This window comes from Hyla sarda, chromosome 13 (genome assembly GCF_029499605.1).
Source record: "Hyla sarda isolate aHylSar1 chromosome 13, aHylSar1.hap1, whole genome shotgun sequence".
NCBI lineage: Eukaryota > Metazoa > Chordata > Amphibia > Anura > Hylidae > Hyla > Hyla sarda.
Genome location: NC_079201.1, coordinates 21664844 through 21685603, shown reverse-complemented (window position 1 = coordinate 21685603; position 20760 = coordinate 21664844). Strand labels below are relative to the sequence as shown.

Here is a 20760-nt window from a genome sequence, read left to right as displayed (position 1 = left end):
CGCCCCATGATCTCCTTCACTGCCTTGGGAAGCTCAATCACAGCCGGGGACTTACCGCAGCTGCCAGAGTCGCAATCGCGCTGGTCCTGGCAGCATTAACCCCACGGCATCTATGGTGTTGACAGGGGGAGGGTGCTCCTCTGTTCACCAACAGCGCCGCCGCGATATGATCGCAGGTCGCCGACATAATGACCTCCTGTCTGTCAGTTACGGAAGCCTGAGAGATCCAGCCACAGACGGTAGCATCTGCAGCTCATCAGGCTATACTGTGCTGCAGTACAAATGTATAACCTGTATAAAGTGAAAACGTATAACCTGTAAAAAGTGAAAATGTATAACCTGTATAAAGTGAAAACGTATAACCTGTAAAAAGTGAAAATGTATAACCTCTATAAAGTGAAAATGTATAACCTGTATAAAGTGAAAATGTATAACCTGTATAAAGTGAAAATGTATAACCTGTATAAAGTGAAAACATATAACCTGTAAAAAAGTGAAGGAAAAAAAAGCTCTTCAATAAAAGTATAAAGTGTTAAAAAAAAAAAATTAAAAAAGGCCCCTTTCCCAATAAAAGCCCTGTATTACCAAAAAAGAAAAAAAAATACATATTAGGTATTGCCACCTCCGTAATGATGTGTACAATAAAGCTATAATGTAAATTATCCCGCACGGTGAACGCCATAAAAAAGAAGAAAAAAAAAACGCAAAATTCACCAATTTTGGTGCAAATAGCGGAATAAAAAAAGATCAAAAGGCAGCATGTATCATGTCACAAAAATACAATCTAAGAATCGCTCCGCGCAGAAAACGTTTTCTAAAGTTATTATCATTTAAAGAGACACATGTCAAAAAAAAAAAAAAAGAGCCTGGTCATTAAGGTAAAAAATGGGTCTGTCCTTAATGGGCTAAAGGAGCAGTGCAGCAAAAAATTACTTATCCCCTATCTAAAGGATAAGTAATAGGTCACAGGGGGTTTGAGCGCTGGGACCCCTGGGGATCTCCTGAACGGGGCCCCGGCGCTCTGCCAGATGCGGCTGTTCCGACCCCTGCAGGAAGCCGCGGCCGACAGCCCCCCTCTATGTATCTCTATGGGGTACATGGAGGGGGGGGTGTAGGCCGGTGTTTCGTGCAGGGGTCGAAACGCCCCCTTCCAGCAGACTGCAGGGCCCCGTTCAGGAGATTGCGGGGGTCCCAGCGTTAGGACTCATCGCGCTCTATAACTTATCCCCTATTCTATAACTCACCACACAACTCGGCTATTAACCATTTGGATCCCGCTGTCAAAACGTACAGCGTCTAAACGTCCTTTATGTGCATCACTGGTGGTTCAGTTATTCAGTTGCCTTTTGGGGAGGTGATTCATTTTAGTTTTCATGGGCGCTTAAGGCCTCTGTGGCCGCAAGGACTCTTCCTATGGCAGCCTCTAGCATAGTGTTTCCCAAACCAGGCCGCCTCCAGGTGTTGCCAAAACTACAACTCCCAGCCAAAGACTGTCCAGGCATGCTGGGAGTTGTAGTTTTGTAACATCTGGAGGCACACTGGATCAATGAAGTGCCTACATACTGCACTGATCTGTATGAGCAATCCAATGATTAACTCATACAAGTCCCAAAGAAGGATTAAAAAAAGTGTAAATGGTAAATTGCAAACGTGGTTTTAAAAATATAAATCAACTTCTTTCATAATAAAGGTTTAAAGGAAAACTGTCAGATATTTTCTCCTGCACTATCCACAGTGTACGGGGGACCCTGATTAAAATGAGCCCTACCTTACCCGGATCCACCCGGCAGTACACCCACAATTGTAGTTTTATTCTATGTTTATATCTTGCTGTAACTGGCACGGGCGGGGCTTCTGCAGCTAACTGGCACTGACGTCAGCGCCGCTTATGAATATCCCCCCCCCCCCTCCCTCCAGTTCTCCCTCTCTTTGCCGCTCTTAACTGGAGGGAGGGGGGGGTGAATATTCATAAGCGGCGCTGACGTCAGTGCCAGTTAGCTGCAGAAGCCCCGCCCGTGCCAGTTACAGCAAGATATAAACATAGAATAAAACTACAATTGCGGGTGAACGGCCGGGTGGATCCGGGTAAGGTAAGGCCCGTTTTAATCAGCGTCCCCCGTACTATCCACCAGTACCTGTGGATAGTGCGGGAGAAAATATCTGACAGTTTCCCGTTAAGTCACCTCCGATAAAAATGTTTAAAAACAAAACAAAACACTAAACCACAAAAAATCTTATCTAATTTTCCTGTAAGGGCTCTTACACTATATACCTATTTATCCCACACAGTGTAAGGAAAAAAACAAAACTAAATGACAAAAGAGCATTTTTGGTCACATTCTAGAAAAAAAAAATTAAATAAAAAGTGATCCAAAATTCCAATCTACGCCAAATTGTTTTCAATAAAAACGACATGGAGCAAAAAATAAATAAATAAAATGAACGCCAACACAGCTTAATAAAACAGTTACAGGGATCAGAAAAATTGTAGGCAAACCCATTTTTTTTATAAACTAGTAAATCATAAAAAAAACTTTAGAACACTTACGAAATTGGTTCTTGTAATGGCACCGACCTGAAGAATAAAGATAACCTGTCCATTTTACTGCACAGTGACCGACATATAAACAATCCACCACAAACATGAAAACATTGTATTTCACCTCACAAGCAACTTTCTTTCTGTTTCGCAGCACATTTTGTGGTAAAATGAAGGATGTCATTACAAAGTACGATTGGTCTCCCAAGGGGTTAATGTGGTGTTTCCTAACCAGGGTGCCTCCAGCTGTTGCAAAACTATAACTTGTAGTTTTGCAACTGCTGGAGGCACCCTGGTTGGGAAACACTGGGTTAATGAGTGGTATATTACTGAGTGGTCTGTCAGAGATGAGGGTCTCTTGGTGACAGGACTGTGGGGGCACTGAGGATGGGCCTATAAGTATGGATGAAGGGTTATACCAGTACTACCTAACACTGGCACCTTAATAGTGACTGACAGTGGTGACAAACAGGTAAATGCTTTACACAACCTTTACATGATGTTTAGTATAACCTGTGGTCATGGTCTGTAGGCTCTTCCCTCATACAGTCCCATCGTTCCCTCTCACTCACATTCTCCCGCCATTTCTCTTCTGTTCGGGGCTGTGACAGGACAGGCTCCTCATCAACTGATCAGACCCGGGAATCTAGTGCTGGGCTCAGCCTGTGTGTACTGACCATAGAGATGAGGACAGGGAGAGGACAGAGAGGACTGTGGAGCTACATCCTGCACTGCTCTCTCTATGATCGGGCAAAGCAGCTTAGGAGCCTCTGCCCGATGATAACTGGGTGGGGGGCAAATTGGGGGGGGGCACGGCCCCCTCTGCCTCCCCCCTAGCGAATCCACTGAGTCAGTGTCATATTTCCAGCTTGTACTGTCCTAACAGATCAGAGAATAGAGACAGTCTCGTGTGTGGGCAGTCTGTATGTCAGGCAGTCTCGTGTGTGGGCAGTCTGTATGTCAGGCAGTCTCGTGTGTGGGCAGTCTGTATGTCAGGCTGTCTCGTGTGTGGGCAGTCTGTATGGCAGGCAGTCTCGTGTGTGGGCAGTCTGTATGGCAGGCAGTCTCGTGTGTGGGCCGTCTGTATGGCAGGCAGTCTCGTGTGTGGGCAGTCTGTATGTCAGGCAGTCTGGTGCGTGGGCAGTCTGTATGTCAGGCTGTCTCGTGTGTGGGCCGTCTGTATGGCAGGCAGTCTCGTGTGTGGGCAGTCTGTATGTCAGGCAGTCTCCTGTGTGGGCAGTCTGTATGGCAGGCAGTCTCGTGTGTGGGCATTCTGTATGGCAGGCAGTCTGGTGCGTGGGCAGTCTGTATGGCAGGCTGTCTCGTGTGTGGGCAGTCTGTATGTCAGGCAGTCTCGTGTGTGGGCAGTCTGTATGGCAGGCAGTCTCGTGTGTGGGCAGTCTGTATGGCAGGCAGTCTCATGTGTGGGCAGTCTGTATGGCAGGCAGTCTCGAGTTTAGGCAGTCTGTATGGCAGGCAGTCTCGTGTGTGGGCAGTCTGTATGTCAGGCAGTCTCGTGTGTGGGCAGTCTGTATGGCAGGCAGTCTCGTGTGTGGGCAGTCTGTATGGCAGGCAGTCTCGTGTGTGGGCAGTCTGTATGGCAGGCAGTCTCGTGTGTGGGCCGTCTGTATGGCAGGCAGTCTCGTGTGTGGGCAGTGTGTATGGCGGGCAGTCTCGTGTGTGGGCAGTCTGTATGGCAGGCAGTCTCGTGTGTGGGCAGTGTGTATGGCAGGCAGTCTCGTGTGTGGGCAGTCTGTATGGCAGGCAGTCTCGAGTTTAGGCAGTCTGTATGGCAGGCAGTCTCGAGTTTAGGCAGTCTGTATGGCAGGCAGTCTCTACACTAGAATCACATATGATAGGCTTAGATACACTAAAATCCCATAGGATGTCATATCACTGAGATACAAACACATGATAGTCTAAGATACACGTATCACACATTGATATCTTCAGATACACAAGTATCACACAGGATGGCTCAGACCTACAGAAAGGTTTCAATAATGGCCAAAGTGGTGCAAACATTTGCTAACTTTGGTCGGGACCAACTCTCACACACAGAGAGATACAAACACATATGTACAGTATATATATATATATATATATATATATATATATATATACACACACACACAATTATTAATATACAAACACATATATATATATATATATATATATATATATATATGTGTGTGATGAGCCACAGGGTGTGAGGTGAGGTGTAAGGGGCAGATGGTGTTGCCCAGGGGTAGATGGTATTAATCCCTTCATGTTCGTGAGGCCAGGGCGTGGTTTTCCTATATAACCTACTGCTAGTCCTAGGTCAGGAAGGGGCAATAAAGAGTCCCAGGCCAGGTTAAGGGTAACAGTAGCTTTTACTGAGGATAGACAGGTGGTACAGTCTATACAGTTCAGCCAGTATCCCAGAGAGGTGGCCGGTGACACAGGGGACCTCGCAGGCTTAATGGGACTTGCAGTAGGTAGACTGACTATAATGCAGGCCACGGTGACTAGACAGTAGACTTGACTGACTTGATGACGGACTATTAGATGACTTACTTGCAATTGACAGGTGGCTGCAGACTTTAGGCCTCCAATGGCTGGACACAGACACTGGGACAGATGACTGGACTAGACCTCAGCAGGAAGAGAATCACAAGAGAGGGATTGCACAGGGAGCCCATAGGTTACTAGCGAGGTCACCTGGTCACTGGTGTTCTCTGGGTAACAATACAATCATAGGACTTAAAGGGGTACTCCGGTGGAAAACTTTTTTTTTTTTTTTTTTTTGTAAATCAACAGATTTGTAAATCACTTCTATAAAAAAAATCTTAATCCTTCTAGTACTTATTAGCTGCTGAATACTACAGAGGAAATTTTTTTTTTTTGGGAACACAGTGCTCTCTGCTGACATCATGACCACAGTGCTCTCTGCTGACATCTCTGTCCATTTTAGGAACTGTCCAGAGCAGCATATGTTTTCTATGGGCATTTTATCCTACTCTGGACAGTTCTTAAAATGGACAGAGGTGTCAGCAGAGAGCACTGTGTTCATGATGTCACGAGAGAGCTCTGTGTTCCAAAAAGAAAATAATTTTCCTCTGTAGTATTCAGCAGCTAATAAGTACTGGAAGGATTAAGATTTTTTAATAGAAGTCATTTACAAATCTGTTTAACCCATACAGGACCTAGGGCGTATGGATACACCTTCTGTACCTGGGTCTTAACCCCTTAAGGACCGGGGTTTTTTCCGTTTTTTGCATTTTCGTTTTTTGCTCCTTGCCTTTAAAAAATCATAACTCTTTCAATTTTGCACCTAAAAATCCATATGAGGGCTTATTTTTTGCGCCACCAATTCTACTTTGTAATGAAGTCAGTAATTTTGCCCAAAAATCTACAGTGAAACGGAAAAAAAAATCATTGTGCGACAAAATTGAAAAAAAAAACGCCATTTTGTAACTTTTGGGGGCTTCCGTTTCTACGCAGTGCATATTTCGGTAAAAATGACACCTTATCATTATTCTGTAGGTCCATACGGATAAAATGATACCCTACTTATATAGGTTTGATTTTGTCGCACTTCTGGAAAAAATCATAACTACATGCAGGAAAATTAATACGTTTAAAATTTTCATTTTCTGACCCCTATAACTTTTTTATTTTTCCGTGTATGGGGCGGTATGAGGGCTAATTTTTTGCACCGTGATTTGAAGTTGTTAACTTTACCATTTTTGCATTGATAGGACTTATTGATAGCTTTTTATTCATTTTTTAAATTATATAAAAAGTGACCAAAAATGCACTATTTTGGACTTTGGAATTTTTTTGCGCGCACGCCATTGACCGAGCGGTTTAATTAATGATATATTTTTATAATTCGGACATTTCCGCACGCGGTGATACCATATATGTTTATTTTTATTTACACTGTTTTTTTTATTGGAAAAGGGGGGTGATTCAAACTTTTAATAGGGGAGGAGTTAAATGATCTTTATTCACTTTTTTTTTTGCAGTGTTATAGCTCCCATAGGGACCTATAACACTGCACACACTGATCATTGTTATCCCATAGGGACCTATAACACTGCACACACTGATCATTGTTATCCCATAGGGACCTATAACACTGCACACACTGATCATTGTTATCCCATAGGGACCTATAACACTGCACACACTGATCTTCATCATTGATCACTGGTTTCTCATAAGAAACCAGTGATCAATGATTCTGCCGCATGACTGCTCATGCCTGGATCTCAGGCACTGAGCAGTCATTCGGCGATCGGACAGCGAGGAGGCAGGTAGGGGCCCTCCCGCTGTCCTGTCAGCTGTTCGGGATGCCGCGATTAGCCGCGGCTATCCCGAACAGCCCGACTGAGCTAGCTGGCCACTTTCGGTTTCGTTTTTAGCCGCTCTGAGCGCGCGGCTAAAGGGTTAATAGCGCGCAGCGCCGCGATCGGCGCTGCGTGCTATTAGAGGCGGGTCCCGGCGTCACACTGACGCCGGGCCCGCCGTGATATGACGCGGGGTTACTGTGTAACCCCGCGTTATATCAGGAGAGCAGGACCAAGGGCGTACCTGTTCGCCCTTGGTCCTTAAGGGGTTAAGGACCCAGGGCGTGCCTGTGGGAATTTCGGTCCCCGCTGCGCGCCGGGTGGGGACCGGACTGGGGTGACTGCTGATATCGATCAGCAGGCACCCCATGCAAATGCCCAGGGGGGTTATCAGACCCCCCCGTGTCGGCAATCAGCGCAAATCGCAAGTGAATTCACACTTGCGATTTGCGCCGATTCCGGGTCATACGGGTCCATGGTGACCCGGAATATAAGGGGGATCGCGGTTGTCTAAGACACCCACGATCCCCCTGTAGCGATAGGAGTGAGGTGGCAGAGTTGCCACCCCTCCTATCCCTGCTATTGGTGGTCTAGACGCGACCACCAATAGCAGATCGGGGGGGGGGGGGGGGGGTTGACTTTCGTTTTTCCCGTTCTGCCCACCCACAACAGGCGGGGCAGAACGGGGAACCGAAGGGGACCAAACGCCGAAGATCAATTTTGCAGTTTGCTGTCTGTGCATGCTGGGATTTGTAGTTTTGCAACATCTGGAGGTCCACAGTTTGGAGATCACAGTGCAGTGGTCTCTATCTGTAGCCCTCCAGATGCTGCAAAACTGCAAATCCCAGCATGCCGAAACAGCTGTCTGCTGTAAGTGCATACCTCTAGCTGTTGCATAACTAGATCTCCCAGCATGCCCTTCGGCGATCAGTTCATGCTGTGAGTTTTAGTTTTGCAACAGCTATAGGCACACCGGTTGGAAAATACTGAGTTAGGTAACAGAACCTAACTGAAGGTTTTCCAACCAGTGTGCCTCCAGCTGTTGCAAAAGTACAACTCCCAGCATGCACGGGCTGTCAGTACATGCTGGGAGTTGTAGTTTTGAAACAGCTGGAGGTTCCCCCCCCCCCCCCCATGTGAACGTACAGGGTACATTCACACGGGCAGGTTTACAGTAAGTTTCCTGCTTCAAGTATGAGCTGCGACAAATTTTTCGCCGCAGCGCAAATTACTGGCGGGAAGCTCACTGTAAACCTGCGCCCGTGTGAATGTACCCTAAAAACACTACACGAACACATAAAGGGTAAAACACTACATATACACCCCCTTACACTGTCCCCCCCAATAAAAATGAAAAACTTATTGTACGGCAGTGTTTCCAAAACGGAGCCTCCGGCTGTTGCAAAACAACAACTCCCAGCATTTCCGGACAGCCACTGACTGTCCAGGCATGCTGGGAATTTAGCAACAGCTGGAGACACCCTGTTTGGGAATCACTGGCGTAGAATACCCCTATGTCCACCCCTATGCAATCTAAAATTTAGTCCTCAAATGCGCATGGCGCGCTCTCACTTCGGAGCCCTGTCGTATTTCAAGGAAACAGTTTAGGGCCACATATGGGGTATTTCCGTACTCGGGAGAAATTGCGTTACAAATTTTGGGGGGCTTTTTCTCCTTTTACCCCTTATGAAAAGGAAAAGTTGGGGGCTACACCAGCCTGTTAGTGTAAAAAAAGAACAAAAATTTACACTAACATGCTGGTGTTGTTTTTTACTTTTTATTTTCACAAGTGTTAAAGGCCCCTCATCTCAGCCAAGCCAGATCACCCTGCTCTGTACTGACGAGGGGCAAGTACCCCGAAACAGCTGTCTGCAGATGGGCACTCTTTCCTTCTGGAGAGAGAGTTCTGGCTTGGCATTAATCCCGATCAGCTTTTTATACTCCGTAACTGGAGCTAAGCTGATACCAGGGAACATCGCCTTAAAAGGTGATGTAATGAGCTGATTTGCATATTCCCCTACCCAGAATGCCTGCGGAGTGCTTAGTGGCCCTCGAAAGCTCCGTCACACCAGGAGTGGTGAGCTCTCCCTGAGTTAAATACTCATCCCGTTTATTTTTATATATACATACATACACATACACACACTCCACACTAACATATACCCACACATAAACAATTACTAACACACACACACAAAAACCACTGACATACACACAAATACACAACCACTAATATATACATGCCACGAATACAATACTTACACACACACACCGTACTTACAGTCTCTCAATCTTCCTCTCTGCAGTCATGCTGCTCCACACTGTAGTCTTGAGGACCTGCTGGTCATGTGACTCATCTGCCAGGTCCTTCAGCTCCTGGCAGATGAGTAATGCAGTGGTTTGTGCAGCGATTTGTGGCAATAACCACCACAAGACTGCAATGTACAATAAGGCCTAAGGGGGAGATTTATCAAAACCTGTCCAGAGGAAAAGTTGCTGAGTTGCCCATAGCAACCAATCAGATCGCTTCTTTCCTTTTTGAAAAGGCCTGTGAAAAATGAAAGAAGAAATCTGATTGGTTGCTATGGGCAACTCAGCAACTTTTTCTCTGAACAGTTATTGATAAATCCTCCCCTAAGTGTTTGTTATGGGGCTGGAGGCTAACTTGCTTCTTCCTTGCAGCCCCAGTAGAGCGCCCCCTGCCTGGGTGGTGTCTCATTACCAGCTGAGCTCTCTCAGTACATAACCAGACTCTGTTACTGCATGAAGCCTGTATTCTACATAGTGTCATGTCTGTCACCAGCTCCACAATACAGGCTTTGTTGCACAGGTAGAAGACCTGCAAACACAGTGTTTCCCAACCAGGGTGCCTTCAGCAGTTGCAAAACTACAACTCCCAGCATGCCCGGACAGCCATTGGCTGTCCGGGCATGCTGAGAGTTGTAGTTTTGCAACAGCTGGAGTCACCTTGGTTGGGAAACGCTGTGCTAGTAAATACATAAAATATACACAAAATAGCTGCCTGTAGGCCCTTACTCATGTCATATAGATGTTTTTTTTTTTTTTTATAGATGCTATTTACATTCTACTAGCATGTCTTTGCATGCTGGGAGTTGTAGTTTTGTAGCTTTGCAACAGCTGGGGACACACTGTTTGCAAAACACTGATCTAGAATATATGCTCTATTGTACTGAAATACTTCAGCTACAATCCAGACTGCCAGGAAGTTAGACTGAAGGGCAGCAAAGAAATGAGAGCTCTCATGCCCCCTCCAATACTGCCCCCTGTGGTACCCCACTAGATACTGACCCCCAATACCTAGCCATTTTGTACCCCACTAATAATTGTCACCCTTGTGGTAACCCACCTGTGACTTCTCCAATACTGACCCCTGTTGTACCCCACTAGATACTGACCCCCAATACCTAGCCATTTTGTACCCCACTAAAATTGTCACCCTTGTGGTAACCCACCTGTGACTTCTCTAATATTGACCCCTGTCATACCCCACTAGTAACTGTGAACCCTCAAATACTGACAACTGCTCTACCTTACTATATACTGACCCCTCCAATACACAGACCTGTGGTACCCCATTGGTGACTGAACCCTCTAATACTGACCCCTGTGATACCCCACTAGTGATTGACCCCTGTGATACCCCACTAGTGACTGAACCCTCCAATACTGACCCCTGTGATACCCCACTAGTGACTGAACCCTCCAATACTGACCCCTGTGATACCCCACTAGTGACTGAACCCTCCAATACTGACCCCTGTGATCCCCCACTAGTAACTGTGAACCCTCAAATACTGACAACTGCTCTACCTTACTATATACTGACCCCTCCAATACACAGACCTGTGGTACCCCATTGGTGACTGAACCCTGCAATACTGACCCCTGTCATACCCCACTAGTGACTGAACCCTCCAATACTGACCCCTGTCATACCCCACTAGTAACTGTGATCCCTCCAATACTGACAACTATTCTACCTTACTATATACTGACCGCTCCAATACAGACCTGTAGTACCCCACTAGTGACTGAACCCTTCAATACTGACCCCTGTCATACCCCACTAGTAACTGTGAACCCTCCAATACTGACCCCTGTCATACCCCACTAGTAACTGTGATCCCTCCAATACTGACAACTATTCTACCTTACTATATACTGACCCCTCCAATACACAGACCTGTAGTACCCCACTAGTGACTGAACCCTCCAATACTGACCCCTGTGATACCCCACTAGTAACTGTTGTGGTGTCCCGGTACAGAACATGGTTCTGTACAGTCTTAAAGTCCCCTCAGGTAGAGTCCCTCAGGTCCACAGGGCTCTCCTGTAGGGTTCCCCTAAGTGATTATATGGCATTCTATTGTATTCTGTTGTATATTAAGTATGTACATCTATTATAAGTACTGTACAGAGAATGTAAACTGTATATAAAAGGTTATTAGGATATTTACCCTGTATAGGACCTTCCTAAGGTTATGTGATATGTCATGTGCTGTGTGATCATGTGGTAGCCCTGGGGGGTGTAGGGTAGTTGGGATGTTGTAGTAGATAAGGGGTTAATGTTAACCCTATAGTTCGTGACGCCAGGCTGTGGGCTAGTATGCTGAGGTCATTCTCCGGCCTATCGCCGCCCTTCCCAGAAACGATAGGTGCATGTATTAAAATGACTGAAGGTCCACAAGGTACTTGAACTTGAACAAACTTTACTTAAGTGCTTGCAGTACATCCAATGCACAATAACAGTCTCAGGCAAACAGTCTTCATATATCTCAATGACTGACAATTGTTGCGGACCTTGAATGATATTAAAAGTCTCTGAATTTAGGGTAGTTATTGCAGATCCGTCCGGATTTAGGGGATAGATAAGGTCCGGTGATCCTGCAGAGTGCGTGGAGATTGATACACTCAGAAATTAGAAGTTATCGGCCGTCGCCGCAAGGTTCAGGCCTAGACTCACTGATCTCAGCAGCGCAGATGCTTCTTGCTTGCTTGCACAGGAATAAGAGAGTGAGAAGATGGCTGCAGATCCCTTATATGGGCAGGGGGCGGGGCTAATCTGATTGGTCCGAACCTCTGTCACTCACTGTTACACAGTGTGATGGGATTGACTACGTCACAGGGACCTCCAAAGGTCCTCAAGCAGAAATACCACAGAGTTCACCTAACCACATGACCCGCAGGTCCTGCCACGCTATGGCCAGGTAATTAACCATTTATTTACATTTATACAATCTGATACGTCCAAATCTTAAGTGGTTACTGGACAGTTACCAACTGGATGAGAGGTGACTAGGGGTGAACTAGACAATTGGGACAGGACGTCCTAGGTACTCTGGCTATGGGGACCCACAATAAAAGGTACCGGATAGGATACGGTACCGGGACACCACAATCACATGATATACCCAGAGTTCCATGGGCACTTGTAGCCACAGGCAACCAGCTACCAATGGGATTAGTCCAGCTCCCTGATATATAAGGGGCTGTAGTCTCCACACTCTCTCTCTTATCTCCTGGACCCAAAAGCGAGCACAAGTCCTGTACAAGTCAAGCCCAGCATATCTAGGTCAAAGCCTATAAACCTGCAGCCACATCTAATCTGTGAGTACAAGTCAAGACTCTACGGTCACCTTTGTGGAAGTTGGCTGTTTGTAAAGACTGTTTTCTGCCTCCTTCAGTAAATTTCCAGTTGTATCAAAACCTGCTTTGGACTCTGATTTACTATATGCCGTTTTGGGTTGGTTGTTGGCGGTGCCCTACACCATAAAACCACATCCTGGCGTCACTTACACTAGGGGTTAATACCATCTGGCCCTGCTACCTACAGCCCTACACTCCGTGGTCCCGCTATAACACCGGTGGCTCACCACACTGTGAACCCTCAAATACTGACCCCTGCGGTAACCTACTTGTGGTGTGCCACAGGGGTGCGATGTGAGGGGTATGGGGCAGATTGTGTTAACCCCCTAAATGTTCGTGACACTAAGGCGTGGTTTTAACCGAGAACCACCCGAACGGTCCTAGTTAGGCAGGGCAAATGAGAGTCCATGGCCAGGTCAGGATTAACGGTAGCTTTACTGAGGTAGACAGATAAACAGTCTATACAGCTCGGCCAGGATCCCAGAGAGGTGACCAGTAACACAGGGGACCTCACAGCTTGCTGGGACTTGCAGTGACTTTGACAGACTTTAGTACTGACTATAATAGACTTGACTTGACTGAAGATAGTGACAGCAGACATAGATGACTTGACTTACTGACTTGTGGCTGTAATTTAGGCTTGAGGCCTCCAGATGTGCTGGACACTGACCCTGAGATGTCTGGACTGGACCTCAGCAGAAAGTGCAGTGAAAGAGCAAAAGAGAGAGATTGTAGTCCCTCCCCCTCTTATAAAGGGGGCTGTGGAAGGAGCCCATAGGCTAGCTGCGGGTCATCTGGTCACCTGGTGCCCTCTGGGTAACAAAAAATGTGACTTTAACATGTGACTAATAACCATGTGACCATATCAAAGATCCTTTTACACATAATATACAATTATACAGATTATAGGGGTACAGTGCAGATGAGCCCTGGGGACGCGCAGGGACTCAAGCTGATAGGACTGTGAGATGCATATTCTGTACTGGGACATCACATAGTAGTAACTGCAACCCCTGTGGTAACCCACCAGTAGCTGTGACCCCTTCAATACTGACACCTATTATACCTTACTACATACTGATCCCTCCAATACTGGCCCCTGTGGTACCCCACTAGTAACTGTCAATTCTCCAATACGGACCCCTGCGGTAACCCACTAGTAACTGTGATCTCTCCAATACTGCCTTCTGTGGTACCCCACTTGTGACCTCTCCCAAACTGATCCATGCCATACCCCACTTGTAACTGTCAACCCTCCAATACTGACCCCAATGGTACTCCACTAGTACCTGTGACCCCTTCAATACTGCTTCCTGTGGTACCTCACTAGTAACTGTGCCCCTCCCCAGGACTGGTGCAAGGATTTTGCCAACCTAGGTAAAAGCTAATTTTTCTGCCCCCTTGACTTCGCCCATTGACATAGCCTTTGACACGCCCCACCTTACTACTGGGGTGGCACACTGTAACAAGCCTCCTCCTCATGTAATTAGCTTACTACTGGGGTGGCACACAAATTTTTCTGCTCCCTTGACTCCACCCATTGGCACAGCCTTTGACATGCCCCACCCTACTACTTGGGTGACACATTGTAACAAACCTCCTCCTCATGCTGCTGGCTGAGCGAGTGGTTCGGATGCTGGTTGTCTAACTTTCTTGCGACAGGCAAGAGGGCGCTCTAGGCAGCTGCCTATTTTGCCTATAGGCAGAGTCGGCCCTGCCCCTCCCCTAAGGCTATATTCACATCAGCAATAGGGAGCTCTGTTTGCTGATTTTGCTAAAATGACAGGATTTAAGTGGGAAAAAAAATCCTGCATGTGTACCGGAGCTCTGTAACGCTGCTGTGAACATGTCAGCACAGGTCCTTGTATCCAAATACACCACATAATCCCATCCGCCTCCACTGTGCATAGCCCCACTGTGATTCCAATCATCAGGCCGTACTGAAATAATAATCCCAGACCTTTCACCTGCAGGCACATCCGCCGCACTGATCATACACAACTACATGGGGAGAAGCCATCACTCACAGCACGTCTGGACGGTAGAATTTTATTCTGTTCATATTAATGTCAAATTCCATTAAAATTCAGCTATTTCTTTACACCAGAAAGTGTCAAAATAACCACGAAATTGTTATTTCACTCCATTTACAGTTAATCATTGCAGCAGAGGCAGAGTGACATTTTCCTTTTGATGTCTGTTTTAAGCCCAATATAAATGTGGCGCAGATGTTAAGTAATTGACACGGTCTGCGCTCACGAGTCATCTCTAAAAAGCCATTTTTTGAAGCGTTTGTGACACACGCGGAGTTGTGTGGATGTCACTAATTCAGAGCCTGCTGAGAGTGTTGTGTGTCTAATTGTATCAGCCGCTTTTTATTTAATGCTGAGATGTAAACTGCAAATTCAACATTTTGGAGAAATTCTGAAATTTGAAGAATCTTTGAGGTGAAACACAAATATTGTGAGGGATCTGTCGGCTCTCCTGACTTGTCTGTATAAGTAAATACTTGTATCATTTACTCCTTGTGAAAACATATAACTAAATTGACAACTGGGTGTTACCATCCCCCTTATCAATGAAACATGTTTCTACATACTCAATCAGCACTGGCAATGTACAGAGGTACCCGATAGTCAAGAGAAATGGTATGACCCACTTGTCCATTTTTCATACATTGCCTGGAGAAATAACTGGAACGGCACAATGCATAGTGCTAAGAGAAGATGCTCTAGAACTGTTACTAAAATAGACATGTCAGGAAAGGTGAATGGTCTTTTTTAAGTGTAATCTCCAAGGATGCCGTCTGGGGGTGCAGCCAGTACCCTAGTAATGGACCCAGGCCTTCCGCTGCACCCCCTTGCAGCAGCCACAGATCAGAAGGAGAAGACTGCTATTTAAACAGCCGTTTTCTGCTTCTGTATGTACTATACGCAAAATGCATACACAGGGTACGTAAGGCTACAGCAGTCTCCTGCTTCTCTACATAAAGTACACAAATAGCATACGTAATGTACATACAGGAGCGTTGATTAAGCTGCCAGAGAAGTCCTGCACCTCCCGCAGGATCCTGAGAGCCTGGCACAGAAGTGCCAGAAAAGTGATTGGGATTTTTTAATTATGTGGGGGTACTACCCACCTACAGGCATGATCTACCTGGGGGGCACTACCTACTGGGGGCACTATGTATTGGGGGCATTACCAGCCTGTGGGCATGGCCTACTAAGGGCCACTACCTACTGAGGGCACTACCTTCCTGGGGGCATGACCTACCTGGGGGGCACTATGTACTGGGGGTATTACCTACCAGGGGCAACTACCTACTGGGCCCACTACTTACTAGGGGCACTACCTACTGGGGGCATTACCTAATAGCGGAGGGTAAATTACCTATGCACCATCACCTAATACCCCTATGCTTTCCCCCAACGCGCTTACCTACTCCATCATATTATGCAGGGCACCAAGGGGGGGCATTATTTTGGGCACTGATGGTAGGGAACAGGTGGGGAAGGTGCTTAAAAAGCGTGGAGCCTAATATATTTGTTCTCTGGCAGATTCTGTGGAGACAAGTCATGGTTCGAAGAAGACTTCATGGTGGTCTGAGCAAGACACATAAAAAAGGAAAGAGAACAACTCCAAGAAGATGCCTCCTTTGAGTCAGATGTAACTGCACTGTAATCACTTATAAGATCAACAATATGGGCTTTGAATGGGGGGATATTGTTCTATGTTCACTGGCTTTATACAGTCACTATGTGTTGGTAATGGTGTGGCGATACTGTTCCTCCGTGTAGACTGGTATTATTGGTAATATTAGTGTTAGTATACAGGAATTGAAAATTGACCTATCCTGTGTTGCCAGGTAATAGAGAAGCATTGTGTTTATGGTTAGTTAGTATGCGTCTGCACTATTGGTCCGTGGACTGACCAATTCTTTGGCAGCATGTCATGACAATGTAGACCTGTATCTTGCACAAGGTTTTATAAGCCATTTCGCAGGTGGGGCTTTGATGTCATGCATGACATGGTGCTACAGCATGGGTGTCAAACATGTGGCCCAAAGGCCGCATGCGGCTCACAATTTATATCTTTGCGGCCTGGCATCCCTGTGTCCCGAAAAATCTTTTCAGGACACAAGGATGCCCCGATTACCTCTCTGCGGCCCCACGTTAACTTTAAAAACGCAGGGGTCGCCGGGAGGTAGCGTACGCAGGGACGTCACTGACATCCCGTGTGTGCGCCCATAGGAGAAGAGCGGAGCAGAGCAGGACACGTGGGTATGGTAAGTCACCACTCACCAGCACGTCATCTTCTGTGTTCCGACCACAGCTCATGACCGTCATGACCTCGGACCGGAGGAGTGGGGCAGTAAGTAGGCATACAGCCTCCAGCCATACACTGTATATGGATGAAGGCTGTATGTCTGTGGGGGAACTGTACTGCACCTAATGTGGGGGAACTATACTGCACCTAATGTGGGGAAACTATACTGCCAACCTAATGTGGGTGAACTATACTGCCAACCTAATGTGGGGAACTATACTGCCAACCTAATGTGGGGGAACTATACTGCCAACCTAATGTGGGGGAACTATACTGCCAACCTAATGTGGGGAACTATACTGCCAACCTAATGTGGGGGAACTATACTGCCAACCTAATGTGGGGGAACTGTACTGCACCTAATGTGGGGGAACTGTACTGCACCTAATGTGGGGGAGCTCTACTGCACCTAATGTGGAGGAACTATACTGCCAACCTAATGTGGGGGAACTGTACTGCACCTAATGTGGGGGAGCTCTACTGCACCTAATGTGGGGGAGCTCTACTGCACCTAATGTGGGGGAGCTCTACGGCACCTAATGTGGGGGAGCTCTACGGCACCTAATGTGGGGGAGCTCTACGGCACCTAATGTGGGGGAGCTCTACTGCACCTAATGTGGGGGAGCTCTACTGCACCTAATGTGGGGGAGCTCTACTGCACCTAATGTGGGGGAGCTCTACTGCACCTAATGTGGGGGAGCTCTACTGCACCTAATGTGGGAGAGCTCTACTGCACCTAATGTGGGAGAGCTCTACTGCACCTAATGTGGGGGAGCTCTACTGCACCTAATGTGGGGAAGCTCTACTGAACCTAATGTGGGGAAGCTCTACTGAACCTAATGTGGGGGAGCTCTACTGCACCTAATGTGGGGGAGCTCTACTGCACCTAATGTGGGGGAGCTCTACTGCACCTAATGTGGGGGAGCTCTACTGCACCTGTGGGGGAGCTCTACTGCACCTGTGGGGGAGCTCTGCTGCACCTAATGTGGGGGAGCTCTGCTGCACCTAATGTGGGGAACTATACTGCACCTAATGTGGGGAACTATACTGCACCTAAGGTGGGGGAACTATAATGCACCTAATGTGGGGGAACTGTACTGCACAGTCTTGTGCAGGGGGGCAGGGTCTTGTGCAAAGGGGTCATGGGGTCTTGTGAAGGGGGGGGGGGTCATGGGGCCTTGTGAAGGGGGTCATGAGGTGTTGTGCAGGGGGGCATGGGGTCTTGTGTAGGGTGGGCATGGGGTCTTGTGTAGGGTGGGCATGGGGTCTTGTGTAGGGAGGGTATGAGTTTGTTTTTTTGATGCGGCCGACAAACTTAAACCTTGTTTTTTTGGACCATGTTAGCCTTTGAGTTTGACATGCTTGTGCTACAGGATTGATCCTTGGAACATGGTTGCAACCTTAACTTAGGAACAATACATAGGGGGAGATTTATCAAAACCTGTCCAGAGGAAAAAGGTGCTGAGTTGCCCATAGCAACCAATCAGATCGCTTCTTTAATTTTGAAAAGGCCTCTGTAAAATAAAAGAAGCGATCTGATTGGTTGCTATGAGCAACTGGTCCACTTAAAAGGAAACTTAAAAGGGGATATCCACCATAAGGTGATTTTAGTACGTACCTGGCAGACAGTAATGGACATGGTTAGGAAGGATCTGCGCTTGTCTTGGGGCTAAATGGCTATGGAATGAGATTACCATAACACTGTGGCTAGTTTTTTGTGAACTTCTATTTCCTGTTTGACTTTTCTTTTTTTGACTACAAATCCCACAATTCCATTATACTCCCTCCCCCACATTGAAACATAAATGAGCTGCATCCATTCAAAAGACCTGTGGTTTTCAATCAGGGTGCCTACAGCTGTTGCATTAGTTGCAGATTGATCTCTCTCCCACCAAGCGACCTCTGCACCCATTGAAGCAAACAGGCTCCCTGTCATCAGCTGACTAGTGATGTCAGGTCTCGGCCGCATTGCAAGCCTGGAAAAATCTGAGACAGCAGTCATTTTGTATGCTGATAAAAATAAATAGTGGAGTGAGAATCACAGAAGAATTGTGAGAAACCCGTCACACACAGGTACAGACACTAGAATATGATCTACACTAACTCTACAGCCCCTGTAGCATAGCCAAATAAAAAAAAAATCCTGGAATACCCCTTTAAAGGGGTGGTCAACATTGGAGATCAGACAGTGAGCTGCAGTCAGCTTGTGATAATGTAGCCCATGATCACTCCAAATCCTCCAGGACACAGGGACATATGAAACATCTGTAAGACAGATACATCTGAAAGATGGGCAGGTGTGGAGGTACATAGGGGAAGACATGCACATTGGTTGGGTGGCTGGGTGATTAAAAGACACAGGTCTATGATTCCAATATGGCTGACAATTGTTGCAGCTTCCTGTTCTCAGCCTAGGAGCACAAAATGCTGCTATATGAACCATGGGAAGAGAAACTTTTAAAAGGCAGATATACAGTATATGTTAATTAATATGCACCAGTTCATCCATGTCTAAAGCCACGTCTTCTAGCATCGTCAGACCAACAAATTACATCTTAATTATGTCTGAACACATTCCTTAAGGGTTACTATTTATGAAGCTGTAGTCTGCAATAGCCGGGGTAATGTGTTTTATTGGCTTGTCTTGAGTAAGTGGTATTGATGAGATAATGTAAGTGAAATTGCAGTTATCAATTATCTACTGTATGTAACCCAACTTGTCAAGTAAAAGCTTGGGGTAGTATACAGAGGTAACCTCCTGGAGAAGTCTGTGAGAGCACAGGAAGATGAAAGGGTAAATCCCAAAATTTGCTTTTTGGCACCCTAGGCACTCGTCAGAATGCACAGTTCTTCCTAATGGGGAACCTCCATAAATAAGCCTTCTCCCTTAAAGGGGTTGTGCGCTGCCCTGCCTTTCGGAGCTAAGCTCGCATCGTCCGGAAGTTCATTACTCCGAACGCTGTGTGCGGGCTTCCGTGTTCGCGGCCGCCCCTTCGTGATGTCACGCCCGGCCCCTCGTGACGTCACGCCCGCTCCCTCAACGAAAGTCTATGGGAATGGGGCGTTACAGCGGTCGCGCCCCCTTCCCATAGACTTTCGTTGAGGGGGCGGGCGTGACGTCACGAGGGGGCGGGTGTGACATCACGAGGGGCCGGGCGTGACGTCATGAGGGGGCGGCCGCGAACACGGAAGCCCGCACACAGCGTTCGGAGTAATGAACTTCCGGACGCTGCAAGCGGAGCTCCGAAAGGCAGGGCAGCGCACAACCCCTTTAAAACCCCTACAATGACCCCATCCCTACTGCATTAACAATGGGATTTGATGTCTAACACAGAATCCCTAACCAGAATCATAGGAACCATACACAGTGACCCCCCAACCTACGATGGCCCCGACATACGATCATTTCAACATACCATGGCCTCTCAGAGGCCATCGCATGTTGAAGGCAGCATCAACATACCATGCTTTTGTATGTCGGGGCCATCGCATATACGGCTATCCGGCAGCGCAGACTACTGCCGGATAGCCGTTTACAGTGCTCCGTGTGGTCCGCTGACAATCACTTACCGCGTCCTCTTCGGGATCCCCTGCATCGTCGGCGCTCTCCATCGTCGTCATCAAGACGCTGTGCACGCCGTCCCGTCATCCAATAGGAGCGGCGTGCGTAGTTCTTGAAAAATTATATGCGGCTCTGCTTTATATATTTAGATATTAGAACAAATTCAGTCCTGTATTATCAAAGATCATCTGAACCTCGAAAATTTACCAATTCATTAAATCATAATTGTAACAAAACAAATTCTAGTGACAGAAGTATAGAAAAACCTGAAAATATAATGAACGCACGGTCTGAAAAAATCCTTTTAAAGGGGTACTCCAGCGCTAAGA

The 20760-nt window shown here is 46.8% G+C and overlaps 1 protein-coding gene across 8 annotated transcripts in view; it reads right to left on the bottom strand.

The window, feature by feature from the left end:
- The window catches only part of SDK2 (sidekick cell adhesion molecule 2), a 727771-nt gene that overhangs the window by 661843 nt on the left and 45168 nt on the right, over positions 1-20760 (bottom strand). For 4 of the 8 annotated variants that reach the window (XM_056550646.1, XM_056550655.1, XM_056550656.1 and 1 more), the window contains exon 1: positions 3112-3300. The gene's annotated coding sequence lies outside the window, so the exon portion shown is untranslated. Of the gene's footprint in view, positions 1-2548; positions 2576-3029; positions 3301-20760 lie in introns of those variants that run through there. The other 4 variants (XM_056550648.1, XM_056550647.1, XM_056550649.1 and 1 more) reach the window with 4 other exon arrangements.